Source organism: Rhinopithecus roxellana, chromosome 3 (genome assembly GCF_007565055.1).
Source record: "Rhinopithecus roxellana isolate Shanxi Qingling chromosome 3, ASM756505v1, whole genome shotgun sequence".
NCBI classification, from domain to species: domain Eukaryota; kingdom Metazoa; phylum Chordata; class Mammalia; order Primates; family Cercopithecidae; genus Rhinopithecus; species Rhinopithecus roxellana.
The window spans coordinates 33554793-33582741 of NC_044551.1; the positions used below are offsets into that span (position 1 = coordinate 33554793).

The window sequence follows — 27949 nt, forward strand, 5'->3', positions numbered from 1 at the left end:
TTAACATAGGTCAAGAAAAGGCAGACATTTTCTTCTTCTTCTTTTTTTTTTTTTTTTTTTGACATTTTCTAAAGCAGTGTAAACTAAAATACAAAAAGTTAGCAAGTCACAGGAAGCCAAGTAGAGTTTTACAAAAACATTTTCTGCCATTAGGTGGTGCCCAAACCAAAGCTTCTTAGCTGCTGTGCTTAATTAAGCCACTCTGGAGAACATTGTTATTGAACTTGTTGAGATAACACGCTATATGTGATTAATACCATCAGAGAGTACGGGAGTTTTCCTTTGTCTTCTGCATCTCATGGCTTATTGAACAGTTCCATCTCTATATATCTATGTGTGTGGCACACACAGCTGAGTCAATAGATCACTTAATTCAGATGTATATTTTTTTAAATTTTTTTATTATACTTTAAGTTCTAGGGTACATGTGCCCAATGTGCAGGTTTGTTACATATGTATACATGTGCCATGTTGGTGTGCTGCACCCATCAACTCCCCAGCACCCATTAACTTGTCATTTACATCAGGTATAACTGCCAATGCCATCCCTCCCCCGTCCCCCCTCCCCAATTCAGATGTGTATTTTGGTGAACCCACAAGTTATTTTTACCAGATATATGTGTTAAGCATTAAAACAGTATTATACGAAGTATATGTAGCCTAAAAACTACTGAACATCAGTAAATCTTTGATTCAGAGGGAAGTTTCTAGTTTCCTCTCAGGTCTTTGTTATGGAAATCAGTTATTGGACTAATGATACCTATAGCAGCTCTTCAGTGTAAAAGGTAAGGAATGGAAAAACAGGTTGTTACAGTAAGCAACTGAAACTTATTCTTTATTCATGGAAAGTAAAATAGTTGCTTGAGAGGAAGAGGAACTGTACAGGGATAGGGACTGGGAAAAAAGGATATGCAAAATAATGCAGATTAGTTGCATTTTAAGTTATTGCTTGGTTTTTAGGTATTAATAACAAATGGGTAGTCAGAATAGTAATAAAACATAAATAATAAACTGTTGAGTTTTCTCATCCCAAGTACTCAACAGAGCTCTCTCAAGGGACAAACCATTATGGTCTCCAATGAAGTATTTTACATCAAAATTCAATCTTCTTAAGAACTAGAATAGCCCAAGAAATGTCTGTGAAGATTAAATGCTTAGATATTTATGTAAAGATTAAGTTTTGCTATGTGAGTCTTGGTGAGACAGCTGAGTATTTTAAATTTTTAATTGACAATTGTTTATGGGGTAGAATATGGTGTTTTGATACATATATCCAATGTGGAATGATTGAATCAGGCTAATTAGCACATTCATCACCTCAAATACTTCTTGGTAGTGAAAACATTTAAAATCCCCTTTTTAGCTGCTTTGAAGTATACATTATTATTAACTGTAGTCATTATGCTGTGCAGTAGATCACCAGAATATATTCCTCTTATTTAACTGAAACTTTGTACCCTTTGACCAACATCTCATCTTTCCCCATCCACCACCACTGCCCTCCCCAGCCACTGGTAACCACTTTTACTGTCTGTTTCTGTGAGTTTGACTTCTTTAGATTCTACATATAAGTGAGATCGTATTGTGTCTCTCTCTACCTGGCTTATTTCATTTATCATAATGTCCTTTAGCTTCATCCATGTCACAAATGACAGAATTTGTTATTTTTTTTGAGGCTGAATAGTATCTATCTATCTATCTATCTATCTATCTATCTATCTATCTATCTATCTATCTATCTATATGTGTACATCATTTTTTAAAATCCATTCATCTGTTGATGAGTACTTTGTTTTTTTTCTATATCTTGGCTATTGTAAATAATGCTGCAGTGATCATGCGATTGCAGACATTTCTTTAGAGTGCTTGGTGCTTGAATTTTAAGAGAATCTTTTCATAATTAGTTTCATAGATTTAGCAAAGACTTCTGAGAAGTTAGTGCCTTATAAGAACTGAAACAAATCATTATGAAGCATCCTGTTGGGCTAAAAATGGTGTCAGTTATCTATCTAGTAATGTCAATGAGCTTCCATGTAAAGTGTAAAATCTTACACGCCTCCCACATTAATAATTTCATAAAAACACTTTGGAAGTAAGCAAGCACTTAAATGCAAGCCTAAGGATATTACCTGACATGAAATGTTACTCATTAAAATGCTGGTTTGCTTCTGGAAAGCTTTAAAACCTGAACTTACAGCTGTATTTTTTTTTTTTTTTTTTTTTTTTTTTTTTTTTTTTTTTTGAGACAGTCTCACTCTGTCACCCAGGCTGGAGTGCAGTGGCTGGATCTCAGCTCACTGCAAGCTCTGCCTTCTGGGTTCATGTCATTCTCCTGCCTCAGCCTCCCGAGTAGCTGGGACTACAGGCACCTGCCACCACACCCAGCTAAGTTTTTTGTATTTTTAATAGAGATGGGGTTTCACCGTGTTAGCCAGGATGGTCTCGATCTCCTAACCTTGTGATCCACCCGCCTAGGCCTCCCAAAGTGCTGGGATTACAGGCGGGAGCCACCACGCCCGGCCTTGAACTTACAGCTTTCAAGAACATTTGTAAACAGTAGAAACAAAACCTTAAAAATATCAAAAAGATTGCTAAGCTTTAATGATTTTTCCATAAACCAATATGGCTGTGAAGAACACAAGTTAAATAGTGTATGTGTATAATTTGTTACACTAAAGGCCAAACTGATGACTTTTCAGGAATCTATACATTATTAAAATGAGGTGAATCAATTATTTAGTTGAATACAAATCCCTCTTACTTTTATTCCCAGTTCTTAGTTCTCTGAAACACTGATTGCTATCACTATCACTTCTTGTTGGATAATCTGTGAGGAGAACTGCTGTAGCTTCCTAAATAAGGCTTTTGAAAGAGCCAGTGGTTTGTCAGAAAAACACGTGACTAGAATCCCTCTTTATTGGCAACAGTACCTTGGGCAAGTCATTTCAATTCTTTGAACTTTGCTTCCTTCTCCTTAAAAAAAGTTCTACACCTGTCTGCCTTTCCCATAGGCTGTGGTGAAGTCAATTGAGACAGTTCCTGTGGAAGGACTTCGAAGCAGCAAAGGCATATGAGAATGTCAGATGTTAAAAGTAGTTCAGAGCATGTGGCTATCATTGAGCCCTATCATTCCTGAAATATAGTTACCAAAAGTGAAGTTTTAAAAGGAAGACTTTTCTTGATAATTTTACAAATATTATCTTGGTTCTCCTAAGATTTCTAAATAATCAACGAAAAGAGAATAAGGAAACCTCTTATGACCTAGATCTTTTGGTAAGTATCCAGCTGCTTTTGTGTCTGCAAATGCCATTTAGTATTGGTCTGGACTGGAAGTCCAGCTGTCCCTCTCCCTCCACCCCCCACCCTTAAAGTGACTGCGACTGAACCTTAACAGCATTATAATACATCTTGTATAGTGAAATATTTACATGATTTTAGTCTTCTAACTTTGGAAATCAATTGTTCCCAGATAGAAGCTTGCTTATTTTGCTGTGCCATGTAAAAATGAAAAGTCATTCAAAAGCAATGAGTTTTAAAACTTTTTTTCTTGTAAAGATATGCTCAGGTGTAAACATTCATGGGTTTGTTTGTTTGTTTGTTTTCTGACAAGTTTGGTAGAATAAACCATGCAGGAACCGGGCAGTCAACATTTAATGTATATTTATCAGTTCCTACTATGTCTGAGGCAGTTCTTCAGGGGTTAAAAACACAATATTTTTCTACCCTCACAGAGCTTATATTTGAGTAAGGGAAACAATGAAGAAACAAGATAATTTCAAGTAGAAGCCCTATAAAAATATAATAATATGAGAGAAAATGATGGTGATTCACAATTACATGACCTAAGGCGGGAAGATGGAATTTGAGCTGAGATCTGAATGAGAGCCACCATTTGGAATGTACAGAGAGAGGATGTGGAAATCTTACGGTGCAAATAAAAGGAAGAAAAGAAAAAAGTATGAAGAATATTGTGGACAGAATATTGTGGAAGGCAGGATCAAGCTAGGCAGATTCAGTGAAGAGTGGGAGGTAAGCCGTGGCCTGGTGCGAGGTGAGGTTGGAGAGGCAGGCAGAGCCTGTGGGAAAGATAGGATGTTGTACATCACAATAAGCAGTCTGGCGAATTCTACGTGAAATGTCAGGAACCAGTGAAGGGTGTTAAGCATAGAATGACAATCTAATTTTTTTTAACAGCCTTATTGAGATAGAATTTACATACTACAAAATTTACCCATTTGCAGTATGTAGTTCAATGGTTTTTAGTATATGTAGAGAGTTGTACAACCATCACTGTAAGCTAATTTTAGAACCTGATTTGTTTTTAAAAACATCATTCTGGTTCTTGTGTGAGAATGGGTTATTGAAGGGCAAAAGTAGAAAGGACAAGACCCATTAGGAGGTGAGAGATTTTCAATGTGACCAGGAGAAAGTATGCATTTCTTCACTCCCTTGTAGCATCATCTTCCAGCTACCTATTGAGCCCCTGTGCTGTACCAGGCCACATGTGAGGTGCCACGTCTTCCATGGTAAAGAAGACAGATATGACTCCTGCCCTATGGGAGCACGCAGCTACAAGACTGTGTGTACCACAAACATAACCCTTCCAACTTTACCACTGGGTAAGTGATGCAATTTGAAGAATAGAGAATTCAATATATCAAAGTCAACATATGAAAAATCTCTCTCACCCACCTACGCCCACAATGAAAAAGCCCTCTGTGATTCCATCCAACCCTTTTGCGCAGAGGCCAGACCCAGGATTCAGTGTCCAGCTTGGGCATGCATAGCCTGTGCCAGCATGGGCACAGCAGAGGTCTGCACACATGGGAAGATAGATCAAAGGCCTCCTGCCATTTTTTCTCTCCAGAGTGTTCCAGCAAGAACATCCCCTTCTAGCTATTTCACACATGGACAGCCGAGAAATAGACAGTCATTTACAGAGCATTTTTCATTTGTGCACTTTCACTCGTTATTTCTTCCCCAGTACCTAATGGGGGCTGCAGCGTGTACTCTGTTTGTGGTTAAATTCTGCTGCCAGAAGTTTCCTCCAGCTCCTGATGCCCCGAACCCCTCCCTCCAGCATTCCTGTGGCTCATCTTGCAAACTGATTAAAAGGTGCTTTGTTGCAATCTGATCTTTCAGGACACATACTGCTAAAAAGCTTTTGAAATTTTAGTTAAAGCAAAAACAAAAACAAAAAAATAAGCCTAAACATCCCCTGAGGGGAAAATAATGAAGGAGCTCTTAAGCACTATTGCAGATAATGCTTAATTTTAAGAAGACATATTTTTTTAAAAGAATGTGGACTACTTCCTGGTTTAGACTTGGAAGGGTGTATGTGTCCAGGAATTTATCTATTTCTTCTAGACTTTCTAGTTTATTTACATATAGGTGTTTATAGTATTCGCTGATGGTAGTCTGTATATCTGTTTTGGTACCAGTACCATTCTGTTTTGGTTACTGTAGCCTTGTAGTATAGTTTGAAGTCAGGTAGCATGATGCATCCAGTTTTGTTCTTTTTGCTTTGGATTGTCTTCACTATGCAGGCTCTTTTTTGGTTTCATATGAAATTTAAAGTAATTTTTTTCTAATTCTGTGAAGAAAGTCAATGGTGATTGGAGTAGCATTGAATCTGTAAATTAGTTTGGGCAGTATGGCCATTTTCATGAGACTGATTCTTCCTATCCATGAGTATGGAATGTTTTTCCATTTGTTTGTGTCCTCTCTTATTTTCTTGAGCAGTGGTTTGTAGTTCTCCTTGAAGAGGTCCTTCACATCCCTTGTAAGTTGTATTCCTAGGTATTTTATTCTCTTTCTAGCAATTGTGAATGAGAGTTCACTCATGATTTGGCTCTCTGTTTGACTATTATTGGTGCATAGGAATGCTTGTGATTTTTGCACATTGATTTTGGATCCTGAGACTTGCTGAAGTTGCTTATCAGCTTAAGGAGATTTTGGGCTGAGACGATGGGGTTTTCTAAATAGATAATCATGTCATCTGAAAACAGAAACAATTTGACTTCCTCTCTTCCTATTCGAATACCCTTTATTTCTTTCTCTTGCCTAATTGCCCTGGCCAGAACTTCCAACACTATATTGAATAGGAGTGGTGAGAGAGGCCATCCTTGTCTTGTGCCAGTTTTCAAAGGTAATGCCTCCAGTTTTTGCCCATTCAGTATGATATGGACTGTGGGTTTGTCCTAAATAGCTCTTATTATTTTGAGATACCTTCCATCAATACCTAGTTTATTGAGAGTTTTTAGCATGAAGGGCTGTTGAATTTTGTCAAAGGCCTTTTCTGCATCTATTGAGATAACCCTGTGGTTTTTGTCCTTGGTTCTGTTTATGTGATTGATTATGTTTATTGATTTGCATATGTCCAACCAGCCTTGCATCCCAGGGATGCAGCCGACTTGATCTTGGTGGATAAGCTTTTTGATGTGCTGCTGGATTTGGTTTGCCAGTATTTTATTGAGAATTTTCACATAAACGTTCGTCAGGGATATTGGCCTGAAATTTTATTTTTTTGTTGTGTCTCTGCCAGGTTTTGGTATCAGGATGATGCTGGCCTCATAAAATGAGTTAGGGAGGATTCCCTCTTTTTCTGTAGTTTTGAAGAGTTTCAGAAGGAACAGTACCACCTCCTCTTGGTACCTCTGGTAGAATTTGGCTGTGAATCCATCTGGTCCTGAACTTTTTTTGGTTGATAGGCTATTAATTACTGCCTCAATTTCAGAACTTGTTATTGGTCTATCTAGGGATTTGACTTCTTCCTGATTTAGTCTTGGGAGGGTGTATGTGGACACATAGACACAGGGAGGGGAACATCACACACTGGGGCCTGTCAGAGGGTGGAGGGCTAGGGGAGGGATAGCATTAGGAGAAATACCTAATGTAGATGACAGGTTGATGGGTGCAGCAAACCACCATGGCACATGTATACCTATGTAATAAACCTGCAAGTTCTGCACATGTACCCCATAACTGATAGTAATAATGAAAAAAAGAATGTGGACTAAATATTCTTTATTTTCCCTTAGTTGGTTCTTCACTCAAAGAAAAATTTGCATGATTGTTTTGGTGGATTTAGTGGACCTGTTTAATTAATGTCAGACCTAATGGCTTAAAAGATCTTGGAGCAAAAAGGTGTAATACCTTTCCCTCACTCATTTTGAGGTCCACAGCCAACATTTCTATAGGAAATACAGGTTAGCAAGAGAAAAGTGTAACAGACTCAACCGAGTTTCATGTGACACAAGAGCCTTCAGAAATGAAGGCCCAAAGACCCAGGGAAAATTGTATTTTTATGCTTAGGTTCAATGAAGAATGAACAGCCATATAGAAATATGATCAGACAAAAAGGGTATGTTCTAATGGTAATAAACAGGGGACCCCAGCAAGGCCTGTTTGTTCGGATCCTTCTTGGCCTCTTCGTACAGAATTTTTTCCCTGCTGGGTATGGGGCAAGACCCTTCTGGAATGAGGGTCCTATGGCCTGCTTTCAGAGGAGGTAGGTCAGAGAATGACCTCTCTGGGTTTTATGGCTTGCTTCAGGAGAGAGAGGTTCTAGTGTCTATGACCTGCTTTGGGGGAGAGGAATTCTCATTCCCATGACCTGACTGGGAGGAAAACAGGAGAAGGAGAAAGGAGTGTGGAGAAGGCCAAAGGGAACTTCTTGCTTCTGAGATCCTTCCCATCTTTTACAGTTCAAAGTACTCAGCATGCCAAAGTGCCATACTTTGGAGGATAGTGTTCTGAGCCTTAACAATCTTTAATAGCTATACATGATTATTTTTATTTTCATGGGCAATTTCTATTTGTTTAAGAAATACAATTTTTTAAAATTACATGGAATCTCACCACCCAGAGGCAACAATGGTTTACATTGTGATATATATCCTTCTGGGCTTTTTTCTATGCCTATGTGTACTGATAAAATATATGTGCAGCTACTCAGGAGGCTGAGGCAGGAGAATGGCATAAACCTGGGAGGCAGAGCTTGCAGTGAGCTGACATCTGGTCACTGCACTCCAGCCTGGGCGACAGAGCGAGACTCCGTCTCAAAAAATAAAATAAAATATATATATATATATGTGCAAAAATGGATAGGTATGTCTCAGTGGCTCTCTGTGCTTGAATTAGTCCAAATGGTTATTGTTAGATGCATATAGTTGAAAGCCTCAGGAAGCAAAGACTGTATGTCTATTTTTTTGGTGTTCTTCCCGGGTACATAGTAAGCCTTTGAACTTGATAGATATATGATCAACCTGAGTTAAATTAACAAATGAATGTATAAACAGACAAGCCATAAAATAGGTACTTATTTAATGTCACTATTTTAATAACATTTGCTTCTTTAAATGCTTCTCTCTGTGATGAGAGTAATGACAAAAATATAACACATATTTATTTCCCTTTTCTTTTTGCATCCTGGCTTATTGATTTTTCAGTCTACCATTTAGGAGGATATATTGATATAAGGAAAATATTTTTATGATGGCTTATAACAAGAGAAAATTTTAAAATTCTGGTTACTGATGTAATGTTGGATGGGTGAACTACTATAGTTTTATGTCTCCATGATGTATGAGGGGTATTTTCATTCATCTCTTAAATGCATTCTGCCTTTAGTGTAAGAGTCAACTGATTCATGTAGTTTACAAATGCTTTCACAAGAGAATAATAGAAGGGCACAGGCTGGGCACGGTGGCTCAGCCTGTAATTCCAGCATTTTGGGAGGCTGAGGCGGGCGAATCACGAGGTCAGGAGATCAAGACCGTCCTGGCTAACACGGTGAAACTCCGTCTCTACTAAAAATACAAAAAAAAAAAAAAAATTAGCCGGGTGTGGTGGCGGGCACCTGTAGTCCCAGCTACTTGGGAGGCTGAGGCAGGTGAATGGCGTGCACCCAGGAGGCAGAGCTTGCAGTGAGCCAAAATTGCACCATGGCACTCCAGCCTGGGCAGCAAGGCGAGACTCCTTTTCAAAAATAAAATAAAATAAAAAAAATGGAAGGGCACAGCACCATATCTAAATGCCATAATTATTTATCATAAATTGTTATTCTCTGGGAATTCTGGGAGCTTGAGATTACCGTCCATCCTGGTTAATAGGACACTGGTAGGTGTTATGTTGGTGCTGTCGAGCAGCAAATCATTTAAAGCCAAGTGCTACCATTTGCTGGCTGCCCATCCAGTTCACTGAGTAATTAAGCAGTTACACATCCAACCCCACAGTGGTGTGCCGTGAACATATATGGAAGCCCCATATCTTCAAGGAGGTCCTACCAGGGCCACAGGTTACTAAAACTTTCCCAATAGTGCCCAAAGTGAGCCCGCATTATTGTTCCTCTATCAGACAGCTCAATATATATGAAAAGATAGTGGAATCGGCTAGGTGATACAGGTGAGGGAAGATCCTTTGATTTGAGTTGATGAGGGGAATTCAGCTGAGTCATGTTTTAGGATGCAGACTCATACGTAGAACAATCTTGAAAGTACCATCTGGGAGCAAGAGGGCAGGGCATGGATGCCCTGTTGAACAAGGGCTTTGAGGCAAACAGACCTGGGATGGATATCTAGTCCCATGACTCCTGTGGGATCTAGAGCTAGAAACTTCACCTCCCTGTATTAGTTTTCTATTGCTGCATAACCAGTTACCACACACCTGGTGTCTTATAATCACACACATTTATTATCTTGTGGCTTTCACAGTCAGGATCAGCTTAGCTGGATCCTCTATTCAGGGTCTCACAAGCCTGCAATCAAGGTATCAGCCAGGCTTGTGTCTATCTGAAAGCTTGACTGGCAAGAATCTGCTTCCAGACTCCTGTGGATTGCTGGTGGACTTCAATTCCTTGAGGTTGTGTGACTGAACATATGTCTGAAGCCTGTGCCTTTTTGTCAGTTGTAGCTGCCCTGAGGTTCCCATGATCCTTGCCACATGAACCTCTAATATGGCTGCTTTCCTACCCCAAGAGAGTCTCTGACTCCAGTCTACTGAAATGGAGTTGTCTTGTATTACGTGAAATAATTATGGAAGTGACACTTCACCACGTTTGCCAAATTCTCTTAGTGTCAAGTGACAGGTCCCACCTACACTCAGGAGAGGGGATTACACAAATGTGTGAGCCAGCAGAAGGAGAAACATTGAGGATTAGGCTACAGTCTGTTTGCCACAATCCCTGAACTCATTCTTTAAAGTTGGTATAAAAATACCTACTTCAGAGAGTTGTTACGTGAATTCAAAACGAGATAACATATATTGAGTGTTTACATGGTACTTGGCACATAGTGAGCATTCAATAAATGTCACTGATGATGGTAACAATGATAATCATTGGAGATAACCAATGGGTATCCTGATAGATGCCTATAATCTTAAATCATGTATGTCTTTCTAAGCACTCACCACAATATGAGAAATTTCAAGTTTTGAACTTGACTCTCTCAAAGGATAATGGTCAACTCAGTTATCTACATGACATGGAGAGGAGGGTGATGGAATTGATTGTCTAAGGCAGGATATAATTCAGGAAAATATCTAACTTGACTTTGAAATAAAATTTTTTCTTTCCCTGATTGTTTTGCGCACACATATTATTCCATATCACAGAGGTATGCTAATTACCCTAATTCATTTACTCTTTCCCCCTTGATGGACTTTTAGTTTGAATGTAATTTTTATTATCACCAGCAATGCTGCAGTGGACATCCTTCTAGATATATTCTTATGCTCTTTTGTGTTTTTGTAGGAAAAAGTTGTACAGCCATTTATCGACAGCTTATTACATATCAGACATTGTGTTATGTGCCAGGTGAATAAGACATATATGGTACCTCATGGAGCTCACAGCCATTAAAATTAAGGTATTAAAAGAATAATTTTGAGTATGGGGTGTATATTATAGGAGGACATAACAAAGTAGGGAAGAGGGAGAGGTGAGGCACAGGAAGATAAGCAAGATTTTGGGGTCAAATGAGAAGAGTTAGGCTATCTCTAAAAAAGAAGTGAAATCTTAGGATCTGGGGAATCAGAACTTGGACAACATTGGAGCCAAGTTCCTGGGATCTTGGAATTACTCTTAAAAATTTCACTTGTACAAATCTCAGACTGTTAATTCAGAAATATGATTTTATTTTTCTATAGAAAATTTATTTTAAGATCCCTTATTCTTCTGAGTAGCAGAAACTTAATCTTGGTCAATATGAGGTTTCCTGTCTTCCCCAGTGTTGGGTCTAAGCACTGGGGTCTTACATCATACCAAGACATTGGGAATATGGGATTGAGATGAAGAAGTATCTGGTCTTTAGTTGTCACCTACTGTATTAGTCTGTTTTCACGCTGCTGGTAAAGACATACCTGAGACTGGACAATTTACAAAAGAAAGAGGTTTATGGACTTACAGTTCCACATTGCTGAGGAGGCCTCACAGTCAGGGTGGAAGGCAAGGAGGAGCAACTCACATCGTACGTGGATGGCAGCAGGCAAAGAAACTTTTTGCAGAGAAACTCTTGTTTTTAAAACTATCAGATCTTGTGAGACTCATTCACTATCAAGAGAACAGCATGGGGAAGACCTGCCCCATGATTCAGTCATCTCCTACTGGGTCCTTCCCACAACATGTAGGAATTATGGGAGCTACATGATGAAATTTGTGTGGGGACACAGAACCTAACAATATCATTCTGCCCCTGACCCATCCCAAATTTCATATCTTCATATTTCAAAACCAATCATGCCTTCCCATTAGTCCCCCAAAGTCTCAACTCATTTCAGCATTAATGCAAAAGTTCACAGTCCAAATTCTCATCCAAGGCAAGGCAAGTATCTTCCACCTATGAACCTGTGAAATGAGAAGCAAGTTAGTTACTTCTTAGATACAATGGGGGTACAGGCATTGCATAAATACAGCCATTCCAAATAAGAGAAATTGGCCAAAACAAAGGGGCTACAGGCCCCATGCAAGTCCAAAATCCAGCGTGGCAGTCAAATCTTAAAGATCCAGAATGATCTTCTTTGACTCCATGTCTCACATTCAGGTCACGCTGAAGTAGGTTCCCAAGGTCTTGGGCAGCTCTGCCCCTGTGACTTTGCAAGGTACAGCCTCCCTCCCAGCTGCCTTCACAATCTGGCATTGAGTGTCTGTGGCTTTTCCAGGTGCACAGTGCAAGCTGTCAATGGATCTACCATTCTGGGGTCTGGAGGATGGTGGCCCTTTTCTCACAGCTTCACTAGGTTGTGCCCCAGTAGGTCCAATTGTGTGGTGGGTCCAACCCCACAATTCCCTTCCACACTACCCTAGCAGAGGTTCTCCATGAGGACTCCACCCCTACAGCAAACTTCTGCCTGGGCACCCAGGCATTTTTGTACATCTTCTGAAATCTAGGCACAGGTTCCCAAACCTCAGTTCTTGACTTCTGTGCACTTGCAGGCTCAACACCATGTGGAAGCTGCCAAGGCTTGAGAGTTGGACCGTCTGAAGCCACAGCCTGAGCTGTATGTTGGCCTCTTTCAGTCATGGCTGGAGTGGTTGGGACACAGGGCACCAAGTCCCTAGGCTACACACAGCATGGGGACCCTGGGCCTGGCTCATGAAACCGTCTTTTCCTCCTAGGCTTCCCGGCCTGTGATGGGAGGGGGTGCAGTGAAGACCTGTGACATGCCCTGGAGACATTTTCTTCATTATCTTGGGGATTAACATTTGGTTCCTTGTTACTTATTTCTGCAGCCAGCTTGAATTTCTCCTCAGAAAATGGGATTTTTTTTTTTTTCTATCATTGTCAGGCTGCAAATTTTCTCAACTTTTATGCTCTGCCTCCCTTATAAAACTGAATGCTTTTAACAGCACCCAAGTCACCTCTTGAATGCTTTGCTGCTTAGAAATTTCTTCCACCAGATACCCTAAATCATCTCTCTCAAGTTAAAAGTTCTACAAATCTCTAGGATGGGGACAAAATGCCACCAGTCTCTTTGCTATAAGAAGAGTCACCTTTACTCTAGTTTCCAACAAGTTCCTCATTTCCACCTGAGTCCACCTCAGCCTGGACTCTATTGTCCATATCACTATCAGCATTTTGGGCAAAGCCATTCAACAACTCTCTAGGGAGTTCCAAACTTTCCCACGTTTTTCTGTTTTCTTCTAAGCCCTCCAAACTATTCCAACCTCTGCCTACTACCCAGTTCCAAAGTCATCTCCATACTTTTGGTTATCTTTTCATCAGAACCCCACTCCTGGTACCAATTTACTATATTAGTCCATTTTCACACTGCTGATAACAACATACCTGAGACTGGGCAATTTACAAAAGAAAGAGGTTTATTGGTCTTACAGTTCCACATGGCTGGGGAGGCCTCACATTCATGGCAGAAGGCAAGGAGGAACAAGTCACATCTTATGTGGATGAAAGCAGGCAAACAGAGCTTGTGCAGAGAAACTCCCATTTCTAAAACCATCAGATCTCATGAGACTCATTCACTATCAAGAGAACAACATGGGAATCACCCATCCCATGATTCAATCATCTCCCACCAGGTCCCTTCCACAACACATGGGAATTATGGGAGCTATAAGATGAGATATGGGTAGGGACACAGAACCATATCACTAGTCATGCTGGCATCTGCTAAGATCTCCAAAATCTGCCCTGGACCTTGGCCACTGATCCACATAGGTCACTGCTACATCATCCCTTGTTCTAAGTCAGGTCGATGAATGTTCCTTGTTACATCTATACTTCTGCTGAATGCATAGAATTCTTGTGCTTCCCTCAACCCTAGGATATTAAGTGGAGCTAAAACCCTGTGGTACTTCAGAGCCACTCTTAGCAGCATCAAGTCACATTTTTGTCATCACTCTGTGCTGAGTTAAGGGGAAACTCTTACAAGGATGTTTAGGTTCCCTCTGTCTAGGCACACCCTGAAGTCATTTATTCTCTGAGGTTGTGGCACCTCTTTTAGGCTCTGCCAGGGGAGAGAGACACACAATTACTTTGCTCTGTAATCCCATAAACCTTCCTGTGGTTCTCCAGGGGTTCCTTTCTGGGCTCACTTTTCCCTCATACATTCTTTCTTCCTCAATTCTGGAAGAACTTAATTTAATTGATGGGGGAAGGATAGAAAACTTTGATCTAATGCATCACTTTGATCGAACTCATCACATATGTTCTCAAATTTATTGCCTGGTTTCCAAGATTGAAAATCTGAGAGCAGGAGGCCCCTTTCAGGTCCCTTTTGTGCCACTGCCCCCTCCCCCAAGCATGGAAATAAAGGAAAACTTTGAGTCCTCTCAGGGGAAATTCCAGGCACTTGGCTAGCCTTGAGAAATAAATGAGCAACCTGATAAGCAAAAAGGTAATAATAATTTAAAACAATAGCTACCCAAGTAAGTTAGAGACACAGATATTTGGTTCCCTATAAAAACTAGAGATAACATCTTGACATATGTCCTTGAGTTATTTTTCAGAAATCCAGATTCCCACCAGATGGAAAATGTCACAAAGGCTGTCACATAGACTGAACTCTGACTGCCATTCCTTGTTCTAAATTTTTTCCTGAGGGGCCTGAAGAAAGTCACGCCCACAGTCCAAACCTGAACATTCCTTTCTGTGGACCCCAAACTTTTAAGACACAGTTTTGTTTTCTTAACCAACTGCAAATCAAAGAATTGTTGAATCTACCTATGACCTATGAGTCCCGGCTTCAAAATATCCTGTCTTTTTGAGCCAAACCAATGTATAACCTCCATGTATTGATTTACAATTTTGCCTATAACTTCTGCTTTCCTGAAATGTACCCCTGCTCTTAAAATGTCTTGCTTATAAGCCATGGGGAGTTTGGGCCTTAAGCATTACCCGACCAATTCTCCTTGCTTGACATCCTACAATAAATCCTTTTCTTTCTCTCATTGAATATCTTTTTTATAACTAATGAATAAATTATTTTGTTTTTGTTACTGCTGTTTACCTACAGCTGCAGTATCTCACAGCAAATCTTGATGTCAGCATTTGGCTTTGCTGTGCCAAGTGAGCAGACCCAAGCTCGGTTCAATAACAAATCCAAAAGCCTTTGTTCTCTGCCATCCTCTGAGTTATCTATTCTTTGAGGCAATGAATGACTGAATGGGGGTAGGGATGCAGAGGAGGACCAAGAGGTACAAAACATATATAGAAAAAAATTCTAAATATTTAAAAATTATTTACCCACTACAAATAGCAGTTTTTATTTATTAGGGATGAGGTTCAAGACACATCACCCCAAAATATGACTGTATTAGACCAGAATATATCACCCCAAAATGTGCTTCTTTAGCATAAGGATTATGTTGATCTAATTATTTTAAGAAATAGAAGACCTAGGAGAAGCTCTGAAAACAAGAGTAGAGGTTACCCTTTTATAAGGAAAATTTACATTTACAAACGAAAACTCCAATTGTAAGAGTGTTTTCCTCTCTGCACCAGGAAGAGAAGGATGACTGTACATCATTAGACATACCTATCAATGGCGAAGATACTGACTTAAATCTGCATAATAAACCTAAAGCTATTTTATGGTGTTTTGCTTGGCCATCTTGGCGAAACTGGACCTTCCCCACACCCCGCCCCTATTTTTTTGTTTCAGTAGATGGAATTTAAACCACCTCTTAGAGAATTACTCATTTTCCCTGTGTATCTCCCATGGTATAAATGAGACATACATGTTAATTAACTTCTGTTTGTTTTTCTGTTGTTAATCTGTCTTTTCTTATAGGAATTTTAGTTACATCAGCTAAAAATCATGAAAGGTAGAAGAAAAATGATTTTTTCTCCCTTACATTAGACATGCAATAAGTGCATGTGTTTGAGGCTGGGTGTAGTGGCTCATGTCTGTAATTCCAGCACTTTGGGAGGTCAAGGCAGGCAGATGACTTGAAGTCAGGAGTTTGAAACCAGGGTGACCAACATGATGAAACCTCAGCTCTAATAAAAATACAGAATTATCTGGGCATGGTGGTGCATGCCTGTAATTCCAGCTACTTGGGAAGCTGAGTGTTATAAATAAATTTTTGGTGCAGCAAAAGAAATAGCACTCAAACATAAATTTAATTTTCTCAGCAAGGCAATTTTACTTCTATAGAAGAGTGTGACTTGCAGATGAAGCAATGGCAAGAGCACACCTGAACAAGGGAGTAGAGGGGGTTTTTAGTCCTGATGCAGGTAGCCCCCACTGCTGTCTTGTTCCCCTATTGGCTAGGGTTGGACCGCACAGTCTAATGTAATTCTGATTAGCTCTTTTAAAGAGAGCGGGGGTACAAGTCAGAGTGGTGGGGTGAGTAGTTTGGTGGGAAGGACAGTTACAGAAAAGTTGACTCAGGATGATTAAGGTCAGAGCAGGTGACCTGGGGTGACTCAGGATGGAGCAGGTGACCAGGGGAACAGATGTGAACTACTGATTAGAACTGGTGGAACAAGTTGTTTACTGAAACTAGGGGCAAGGAGAATGAGGAAGTTAAACTTTAAAATGGAGAACAAAGACCTGAACATACTGACATGCTGATTCTTTTAAGAGAAATGTAGAACTCACTATTCAACATGTGTCAGGAGAATCACTTGAACCCGGGAGGCAGAGGTTGCAGTGAGCTGAGATCACACCTTTGTACTCCAGCCTGGGCAACAACAGTGAAACTCAGTCTCAAAAATAAAAAAAATAAAAGAATGTGTGTTTGAATCTGCCTAACACAACATTTTTAGATGGATCTCTTTTGATGTTCCTAAATCAGGCTGTTAAGGACTATCTTCCATGGGAAAAGGTGACTTAAGAGTGGCAATCACTGATACAGTAAAGTTCTGCTTTGCTGCTTTGTAAAACTTTGCTTTATTCTCATTTTTGGGGAGATGTATCCTAAGCCTTAGGCAAGAATTACTGAAATTTAAAATTATGCTTAGGTACATGAATATTCATAGCAGCATTAGCCATAATAGTAAAGAAGTGGAAACAACCCAAATGTCCATCAACTGATAAATGGGTAAATAAAATGTGGCATATCAATGCAATCAAATATTGTTCAGGAATAAAGGGAATGAAGTACTGATACATGCTGCAACATGTATGAACCTTGAAAATATTATGCTAAGTAAAGAAGAAAGTCACAAAGGACCACATATTATATAATTCAATTTATATAAAATGTTCAGAATAGACAAACCCACAGAGACAGAAAGTAGATTGTGGTTGCCTAGGACTATGCAGAGGAGGAGGGATACTGGGATTGGGAGTTGTGTTAGTCTAGTTTGTATTACTATAATGGAATACCTAAGGCTGAGTAGTTTGTAAAGAAAAGAGGTTTATTTGGCTCATGGTTCTGCGGCTGTCCAGGAAGCATGGTGTCAGCATCTGCTCTCTTTCTGGTGAGGCCTCAGGGAGCTTACAATTATGGTAGAAGGCAAAGTGGGAGCTGGCATATCATATGGCAAGAGGGGAAGTGAGAGAGAGGGAAGAGGTCCCAGGCTCCTTTAAACAATTAGCTGTCATGTAAACTAATAGAGCAAGAGTTCATTCATCACCAAGAGGATGGCTTAAGCCATTCATGAGGGTTCCACTCCCATGACCCAAACAGCTCTCATCGGGTCCCACTTCCAATATTAGGGATCAAATTTCAACATGAGATTTGGAGGTGACAAGTATGCAAACCATATCAGGTGTTGATGATGAAGGGGTGCTGGGTTTCTTTTTGGGGTATTGAAAATATTCTAAAATTTATTGTGATGGGTGCACAACTGTGTGAGTGTATAAAAGCCATTGAATTAGACACTTTAAAAGAGTCACTTGTATAGTATGTGAACTATACCTCATTACAGTTGTTAGAAAAATGTATACGTTGGTGGTCAAATTGTAGTAGCTAGTGGTGGCTTCAGTTTGCAGAGTTAGAAGAGTAAAGTCAGATATGAGGGTTTGTATATTTTGGGTAACTTTTTCGTTATCTAAAAGTAAAATTTTCTCTTTTTGTGGATCTTGGGTGGAATGTAATGTAAAGGAGAAAACCTTTCTCTCTACACTCTTAAGCTTTGATCATTGAGTCTGGGAAGTAAATAGACAGTAGACAGATTAACAGTAAAAAAACAATTTTAGTTATGTGCATAGGCATGGGAATCTCACAAAATATGAGACTCAAAGAAAGGCTAGATGATTAAAGTTTATATAGCATCCAGAGCTACAGAAAGGAATTGGGGCTTGGAGCTTAATTTGGGGGTGGGGCATAACAAAAATTATGGGAGGGTAAGGAGAGGAAATGCATGGTGAATAAAAGTTGTCTTGTTATGCAGATAAAGAGTCTCCCGAGTCATAAAGTTTGTCTTGGAGCAGCCCTCTGAAGAATAGGTGATAGTTTGTGACAATGTCTGGGTGTGGCACTTACCTTCAGTCTGTTCTCCTCCTGTGATACAGTTAATTTTTCCTAATTAATGAGATTCCTGGGGAGGAAACTCATGACAATTGAGTGCCTTTTTGGAAGATCTATCTTTAGGCAGATAAGGCAAGTTCAGGGAGCACCCTTCCTTCCCTGTGCTTTTGAAACGAGGGTGAGAGACAGCAGGGCAGAAGTTCAGGGAGGCTTTGGTTCTCTCTTAGTTCAAAGCACTCTGCATGAAAGCTCCATACTTTGGGGTATCATTTTCAGAGCCCCAGCAATAAACTTACAAATTTGCCTATTTGTGTAGACTTGCCTCTTGAGGGTCAGTAGTCAGTACTTTTCTTACTCACTGAAATTTCAAAATTTACAGAACTGAAATTACTCAGACTTAAATTTTAAAATGTACTTGTGTAAAGAAAATACATATAGTAAAATCCTTTGAAAGCAGATATTGACTCTTTCTGAAAAATGAGAGGACATTTGCAGTTTTTATATGACAATCTAGTTAAATCCATTTGATTTCTTCCCCCTGTTCTGCCTTCTCTTACTGTCCATTCCTCTCCTGGTAGAAAGAGTTGACTGCCTGTGTACAGGTGGCAGGGTTGTTTTCTGTTCATCAGAGTCTGTAGTAGTAAAATTCAGTTGCTGGATCAGCCATGTGTGTTCTGAATTCTGACCTCTTCAATACAATAACATTTTGCATGATTAAGTCTGTACAGTTTGTTCCAAAACATTACCCTGCAAAGCAGGCTGCAAAGCAAGCTGATCCATGCTTGGACGGCCATCCCCAGCTTGGTCCTCCAGGTTCATGGACAAGGATCTGGGACACTGAGGGCTTGTAGAGAGTAGATATGGATTGGATTAAGCACAAATGCCAACCCTAGAGATGCACACAGGGAAGTCATAGTCAGCCACACCTTGGGCTTCAGGTGATGCCTGAAGGTGATGACAGCAGCACATCAGTGCTAAGGAGCCAGGGCTTGCAAGCCAAGGCACACCAATGCATTTGCAAACTCCAGAGTCAGCATTAGAAAGTCATTTCCTCCAATACTTGTAGAGAGAAGCTGCTTGTCTCTAACAGTATATGTGCAGTGTTGAAAATAAATCTTTAGATAAGTTAAATTTAACCAAATTTAATTGAGCGAAGAATGACTTGTCAGTGGGGCAGCTCTCAGAACCAGCAGAAGTTCGGACAACTCTGCTCCACAATATGGGCTGACAGCATTTATGAACAGAAAACGGAAGTGAGGTGCAGAGACAGCTTGATTGGTTACAGCTAGGTGTTTGATTTATTTGGGCATGGTCTGATCAGTTGGTAGCCTATGACTGATTGGAGGTTTGCTGCTGTGTTTTACTGCTGAGGTTCAGCTATTAGCTACAAAAATATATTAAATTAGCTTTCAGTCAGTTCATTCCAAGTTAGGTTGCAGTTCATTACATAGGGACTCAAGGTACAGAGGCAGCCTCAGGTCAAGTTTAGATTAATTAAACAGTTGAGAGAGGGCAGATGTTAGTTTCAGAATCATGACTGATTGGAAAATGTTTTCCCTCTCTGGACTTTTTGGGTGGGAGAACTTTCCTTCTCAGATCCTCCAAAAGTCCTTCCTACCTCCACCACCACCAACTCCAAGAAACGTCTTTTTATTTTTAAATGCATGCTCAGAGAATACAAAGAATCCAAAAGAAGGAATTAAAAAAAAAATAACGAACTAAGACATAGTCATTGTTACTACTTTGGTATACAATAATGCTGTCTAACAGAAGTAGAAGGTGAATGACAAATATGAGCCACATATTTAATTACAAATTTTCATGTAGCCAGGTGCAGTGTTCATGCCCATAATCCCAGCACTTTGGGAGGCCAAGATGGGAGGACTGCTTGAGCCTAGGAGGTCAAGACCAACCTGAGCAACGTAATGAGAACCCCTAGCTCTACAAAACAAAAATATTGTACTCATATTAAAAAATATTTAAAAAGGTGAAATTAATGTTAATAATACTTTAAACTTGATATATGTAATATTATGTTATCATACAATCAACTTTAATATTATTATTATTATTATTTTTGAGACGGAGTCTCGCTGTTGTTGGGCCGGGTTAGAGTGCAATGGTACGATCTTGGCTCATGGCAACCTCCGCCCTGGGTTCCAGCAATTCTCCTGCTTCGGCCTCCCAAGTAGCTGAGTTTACAGGCACCTGTCACCACGCCCTGCTAATTTTTTTATTTTTTAGTAGAGACAGAGTTTCACCATGTTGGCCAGGCTGGTCTCGAACTCCTGACCTCAGGTGATCCACCCACCTTGACCTCCCAAAGTGCTGGGATTATAGCCCTGAGCCACCATGCCCAGCAACTTAAAAATTATTAACAGGATATTTTACACTCATTCATATAATCTTTGTTTTTTATCATTTTAATTTATTTTAGAGACAGGATCACCCAGGCTGGAATATACTGGTGTGATCATAGCTCACTACAGCTCAGACCTCTCAGACTTAAGCAATCCTCCAGCCTCAGCCTCCCAAGTAGCTAGGACAACAGACATGCACCACTACGCTGGGCTAATTGTTTCGTTTTTTGTAGAGACAGGGTCTGTATGTTGTCCAGCCTCTTTCATATTGTCTTTGAGATCCAGAGTGTATTTTGTATGTATAGCACATCCCGCCATGTTTCCAATTGAGCTGCTCAATAGCTATGGTTGGCGCCTATTGTACTGACCAGCAGAGATGGGTGTGTGTTGTGAATCTTTACCCCAAATTTGGCTCAGATGCTCTACCAAAGGAGGGCACACCCAGGCTTTCTGAGCAGCTTGCCCAGGTGTGGGTGTGGTACAGAGAGGTAAGAGGGAGAGCAAGGTTAAAAGCTGCCCGCAGTCACATATCAAAAAAAAGGAGTCAGACTCTCTCTATATATACATTATATTAATGTTTATCTATCTATCTATCTATCTATCTATCTATCTATCTATCTATCTATCTATCTATCTATCTATCCCTATATCAGACCTCAAGGAAATATATTCAAAACTACATGTTGAAAAAATTAAGCAGAGAGAAGTAGATGGGAAGACACTAAAAATGAAAGACTTAGCAAAAGAAGGCTGTGTACCTACAGCAAAAGGGGACACACAACAGCCCCTCCCACTAGCAAATGCAGCCCAATCATTGCCCCTAAAACAGAAGCTTGCATTTGCTGCTCCTTTCCTGAAATGCGCCTCCTGCCCCAAGACACACAGATTCTCCCTCACTTCGTTCTGTTCTCTGTTCAAATCTCACCACACCTACCTCTTCTGAGGTGCTTTCCTTGTTCATGCTATCTAAATTAGAGGTTTCTCTGCCCCTGTGATTCTTAATGTCACTGCAAAGCAGCTACCACTTAAAGAATTTGTTTGTAGTCTATCTCCCTCGAATAAACTGGAAGCTCAAAAGCAGGGAGTTCAGGTCTGTTTTGTCCACTGATTTGGCCCCAGAATTTAGAAAAGGGGCTGGCACACAGTAGGTTCTCAGTAAAATACTGTTGAGTGAATGGTTGCTTGGAAACAGGGAAGGTACTTGGAAAAAAGGAGCAAGAAGGCCACCATTAGTGGGAATAAGTGTTTTATAAAACACAGGTTATGGTTTTCCTTCTTTAAGAAAAGTAGTTTTGTTTCCAAGTGCTAAGAATAACATTAGGCTACTAAGGATTTCTGGACTGCTTTGGTATTTGTTTTAATGAATAGATGGAAATTATATCTATTTAGCATTAATTTTTATGTGTAAATGGGTACATCCGAATTGCATAAAAGCAGTTTTCTTGAATAATTAAAACATCCTCTTCACCCTGCAAAGCATGTAGCACACTCCTCTCTCAAAAATTCTATTAATGGCAACTAAAATAATAAGGTTTAAATGCAAAATAAAGAAGGCATTTTTCCTTATGGTGGCACAGAAGTGAATACCTCAAAACTGGGCAGACCCAAGAGTCAGATACCAAGGGTTCTATGGAGTCAACATGATGGTCTCTGATAACATCAAAAGTTAGGAATGTTTTACTAAAAAGAATATAGGAAGAACAAAGAATTCTTGTTTACAGTAGAATTCAAACTAATGAATGTAGAAAGAAGGATGGAAATAGAAAATCACCATTAGGCGAAATTACTGATGCTTGCAAGCAAGTATCATCTAAGTATGACAAAATCTGTTGGTAGATGTATGATGAGAAAAACAGTATTGACATAGTCTTAAAGTGTCTCTCCACAAGATATGTTAATTCCAAAAGAAGGAAGAGTACTACAGGGGAGAATACTGGTGGTCAGACACCACCTAAACAAAGTGATCAAAGTTAATTTCACCAGTACTGAGAGACATTGATTTCATGCCCCTCCTGATGAGATACACTGAGAAGGGCACAGTATACTGGTGGAGGATTCTTGACAAAAATGTAGAACCCAAATTTAATCATGAAGAAACATGAGGCAAATCTCACTTGAGGGACATTTTCCAAAATAACTGCTCCCAGCTCTTCAAATGTGTCGAGGTAATGCATGATTAAGGAAGACCGAGGCACTGCCCCAGACTTGAGGTGATTATAGGGCGTGAAACTAAATTTAATGTTGGGTCTTAGATTGTATCCTGGACCAGGAAAAGCACATTGGTGGAAAAATTCGCAAAATTCGAATAAGATCTATCTATTAGGCAGTAGTATTGACCAATGTTAATTTCCTGTTTTGGATAATTATACCATGTTTATGTTAACATTAGAGAAACCGGGTGATAGTAATATGGGACTTCTGTGAACTATTTTGGCCATATTTTTCTAAGTCTGAAATGAATTCAGAATGAAAAGTTGAAAAGAAAGTTGATTTGTTTTTCTAAGACCAGCAGAGCGGGCACAAAAGAACCAGCGAGTAGGCAAGGGTAGGAGCAAAACTGCAAATTTATTTTTGGTCACTTAAGGTGTGGGGGAGAGGTCTGTCAGCCTCCAGCAAAGGAGGCCGGCAGAGTCGCCCCGTAGAGCTCTAGGAAGGAGTTCCTGCAGTCCCGACATCCCCACAGGAGTGGGGCTGGGAAGTCCGCGCGTGGCGTCTGTCCCGAGCAGCTTTTCTAGGAGTGGGAGGGCAATAGGCGGGGCACGGGCGTGTCAGGGGGCGTTCCGCAGGTGCAACCAGGTAAATCTTGGTCTCTTCGGATTGACGTCACCTGGCGCATGCCGGGTTGGTCTGCACCTTCCCAGGTCGCGGGCTGCATTTTCGCGCACGTGGGAAAAGTTGGTGAAGAAGAACCGGAAAGTGCGCCATCTTGCCTCCATTCGTCCAAACAAAAGTATCTTTAGTTGGCAATCTTCTGGGAATTACAAACAGGAACAGCCAAAATGGGAGTCAGGAGACCCAGGCTCAAGTTTCATCCCTGGCATTAATCAGACTCCGGGTGTTTTGACATGGCACCAAACTCTGTCCTTCAGTTTCATCATCTATAAAACTGTGTCCTGCAGACTTTAGGACTGTTGAGAAGAGGCCTTAGGGCTCTCAGTGGTGAATAGGGGACAGGGAATGAGTGGATGTGAGGCTTCAGCCAGAGCAGCTCTGCTTTTGCCTACTTTATATATAGAACTTTATAAAAAATTAATTTTTAATTATGCAAAAAATATACTAATATATTTTCCTTGTAAGAAATTAGAACGTTGCAGATGTAACTAAAGCCCCTTTGGTCACCATACTCCCCAATTCCTGTGTATCTTGGAATTGCATTTAAGATTTCCGTTTGAACAAAGGGACCCTAGCTCAAATAAGTTGGGGGACCATTGGGCTGGTTAACCCTTCAACACCCCAAACACTCAATGAAGAGGAGTTTCAGGGAAATGGACAAGCCATGGCTGGAGGATGTTTGACAAGGTTGAGCAGAAACCCATACAATAATTTGGTAAAATAGGGCATTGCTCTGGGTGCTGTGATTCCAGGGAGATGTCACTGCTGTGTGCTGGCTATATGCCCAGCAAAGGGCTGGTGACTGGAAGGACATAGCTTTCTGAGTTAGGACTGGGAGGCTTCTGTACATGTCCAAAGTCAACCTTCATATTCATGGGGAGGCAAGAAGTGGGCTTTAGGATTGCCTCTCCTTGTTGGCCCGCTCTGAGAAAAACAATCGCGGGAGGGTGAGGCGGGAGAATCGACTGAGCCCAGGAGTTTGAGGCTGCAGGTTAGAAGCTGCAGTGAACTATGATTGTGCCACCGCACTGCAGCCTGGGCGATGGAGCACTGGGTCCTGTGAGCCTTGACTCATTTAACCCCCACAGCACCCAGTAGATGGTGGCACTATTAGCATACTTGTTTTAGAGGTAAGAACACACACAAAGAGATAAGGAATCGCCTCAGAGCACAGAACTGGTAAGTGGTGAGCCCAGGTGTGAGCCCAGTCTCCTTGCTTCAGGATCAAGTTTACACTCATGCGCTCTGGACTCCTTCCAGATGTTGCTCTTGCTGTCATTTTAGCTTCATTACACCTATCTGTATGGTGGTCGTGGGAAGGTGGAAGCTCACTGAACACTGTGGCTTACCCAAAATTTGTCCCTCGACTTTCCCTCTTCACCAAACCCCAGAGCCACTGGCGGAATATTCAGTTCCTTGGAATCCCCCAAGCCCTGGTTAGTTCTTTTTGCAAGCAGCCCCATAGATAGAAATGAAGGGATGGTGCTCCTTATGAAAGGAGACTGGGGAACTTAGTAAGCAGCTGCAGGGCCCTGCGGCCTGTCACACGCTAGCATCCACCGGGTGGAGCGGCTGCGCACGACCGCGGCGGGCGGGCGCGCTGCCAGAACGCTCTGCGCCTCCTGCGGAACCCAGGCCTGCGTGAAGGTAAATGCAAATCAGCTCCGCCCAGCGCTTCCCGCAGAAGGAGGGTTTTCTGTATGCGCGCCTGGTTTCCTCCTCCTTCAGCCAGAATGCTGATTTTATTTTTGCGGTTTATGAACTTGAGAGAGGGAATTCATTTCCTTGGTATAATATGACCCTCTGGAGAAAGTCTTGTCCAAATACATTTTGCTCCCAAACACCGTCCTACAAGAAGGGCTATACTGAAACGAAACAGAGATGATTGAAGTCTGATTTATAGGTAAGGTGAATTGGTAGGTTTATGCCAAATTATTACATCCAGAGAAGGTGAAAGGGAATGAAAGGGCTCCTCCCGGGAGATGAAAACCTTTGTGAAAAGAAATATTTATGTTGCACATACATTTAACCCAGCCAGCAGCCAGGTTACATTTTATTATATTCACCACCAATTCCCTTTTCTGTTTCTCGCCAGACTGTACAAGCCCTGAAAGCAAGAACGGGGTTCATGGCATCTTGATACCCCCATATGGGGACGTTTTGGCGATTTTATTTATAAGAAAGGGATTTTACACCGGAGAGGCTTTTACATCTACTAACAGACTGGACCAGCTTTCTCATCCCCACTGGCTGATTAATGATTCCTCCATGCCAACCCGGTTCTCAGAGACACCAAGTCCGGGTAAAAACCACCCCTTCGTCCCCTAAACCTTGCAAGAAGCACAGGGTCCAGAATTATGCTTCTTTCAGGGTCTAAATAGCACAAAAAAACTAATAACAATAAGCTTTCTAGTTATTGGATCAGGTATATTTTACTTTACAACAAGCTTTTACTTATTGGATCAGGTTCCCTTTAAAGCAATGTTTGAACATGATTTCATTTAATCCTCACAACCACACTATGAGGTAGGTACTATCATTCCATTTGAAGGATGAGAAAACTGAGGCTTGAAGATGTTAAATAACTTGTTCAAGACCACAGCCAGTCAGTGGACATAGCTGCCATTCACTGAGTGCTTCCTGTGAGCCAGGCACAGTGACCATCACATTAAACCAATTATTTATTTCATTTAATAGTGCCCTTGATCCTTAAGAAGTGGCCTCCAGTGCTTAGAATCCCAAGCATTTGGTCCTTTGGAGATAAGAAACCATGGGAAGGCAGGGGCTTATTCACCCCTGTATCCAAAAAATTGAGGATGGTGCCAGGGACACAGATGTTACCAGGGACTCCAAAAATACTGAATGAAAGGACAGTAGAGGTGCTTTCCTGTGGGATCTTCCAACCTCTTCCCGCCTTCAGGTGAGTCCTGCTGATGCTCCGGCTGCCTTTGGAACAGGGACTTTAGCCAGTTTCCTTATCTGTAATAATGCGCAGGGTTGTTAGGGACCTAGTGAGGCAGCTTCTATGGCTGCATTTGGCCCTTAGTTTTCTCACTTTCTTCTTGAGCATGGGAGTGAGGAGGTGGACTCCTAAGGGTATGACACTTGAAGATTTCAAAGGGGGGCCTGCAGGTTTATGTCCTCACTTGTTTTACACCTCACAGAGGTCGGCGAAGCAGGGTATCACCAAAGTCCCACCTGATGTCACTGGAAAGAGTGCTCCATGTCTTCACCAGGCCCATGCCAGCTGTGAGGGGCAGAACTAGGTTTTCTGACACCAAACCCCAGGTTTCTTTCTGTGCTGGCATGGGTCCTTTTTCTGACTTGCCCAGCAGTCTCTCATAGATGGGGGACTGATTAAATAGTTCTGGTGATGGGTGGGGTGATGGTCGCACAACAATATGAATGTATTTAATGCCACTGAACTGTACACCTGAGAATGGTTAAAATGCTACATTTTATGTTATGAATATTTCACCACAATAAAAAAAGAAACAAATATGGGTCTGTCTTTCTCACATGTCAAGAAGTCAAGAAATCTGGGGTGGGTAGATACAGTGGTTGGTTCAGCTGCTCCATGATGCCATGAGGGTCTGGAGTCTCGCTTTTTGCTTTTCTTTCTTTTCTTTTCTTTCTTTCTTTCCTTCCTTCCTTTCTTCCTTCCTTCCTTCCTTCCTTCCTTCCTTCCTTCCTTCCTTCCTTCCTTCCTTCCTTCCTCCCTCCCTCCCTCCCCCTCCCCCCTCTTTCTCTCTTTCTCTCTCTCTTTCTCTCTCTCTCTCTTTCTCTGTTTCTCTCTCTTTCTTTCTTTCTTTCTTTCTCTCTCTCTCTCTCTCCTTTCTTTCTTTCCTTCTCTCTCTCTCTCTCTCTCTCTCTCTCTTTCTTTCTTTCTTGTCTCACTCTGTTGCCCAGGCTGGAGTGCAATTGTGTGATCTCTGCTTACTGCAACCTCTGCCTCCTGGGTTCAAGTGATTCTCCTGCCTCAGCCTCCGGAGTAGCTGGGATTATAGGAGTGTACCACCCTGCCCAGCTAGTTTTTGTATTTCTTTTGGTAGAGACGGGGTTTCACCATGTTGACCAGGCTGGTGACAAACTCCTGACCTCAGGTGATCTGCCCACCTCGGCCTCCCAAAATGCTGGGATTACAGGCATGAGCCACAGCGTCTGGCCTGGAGTCTCTAGCTTGAGTTTTTGGATGATGGCTTTCATGCTGGGCACAAGTGTCCTCTGATGCTTCTTGAGATTTTTTTCTGCTCAAGAGAGGAGGAAGGAGGGAAAGCGTGATGCTAGCCATGGCTCTGTTTTTCATCAGAAAAGCCAAAGCTTCTCAGCAACTCTCCCAGCAGAATTTTCTTATATTTCATTGGCCAGGACTGGGTGTTTT

General features: G+C 41.1%; 1 long non-coding RNA gene across 1 annotated transcript; it reads left to right on the top strand.

Annotated features, from left to right (window-relative positions):
• Positions 1-2833: 2833 nt before the first annotated feature.
• On the top strand, positions 2834-5273 carry LOC115896501. The gene is made up of 3 exons (XR_004056381.1): positions 2834-3273; positions 3732-4029; positions 4456-5273. It is a non-coding gene; the product is annotated as an uncharacterized LOC115896501 (long non-coding RNA).
• Positions 5274-27949: the final 22676 nt, after the last annotated feature.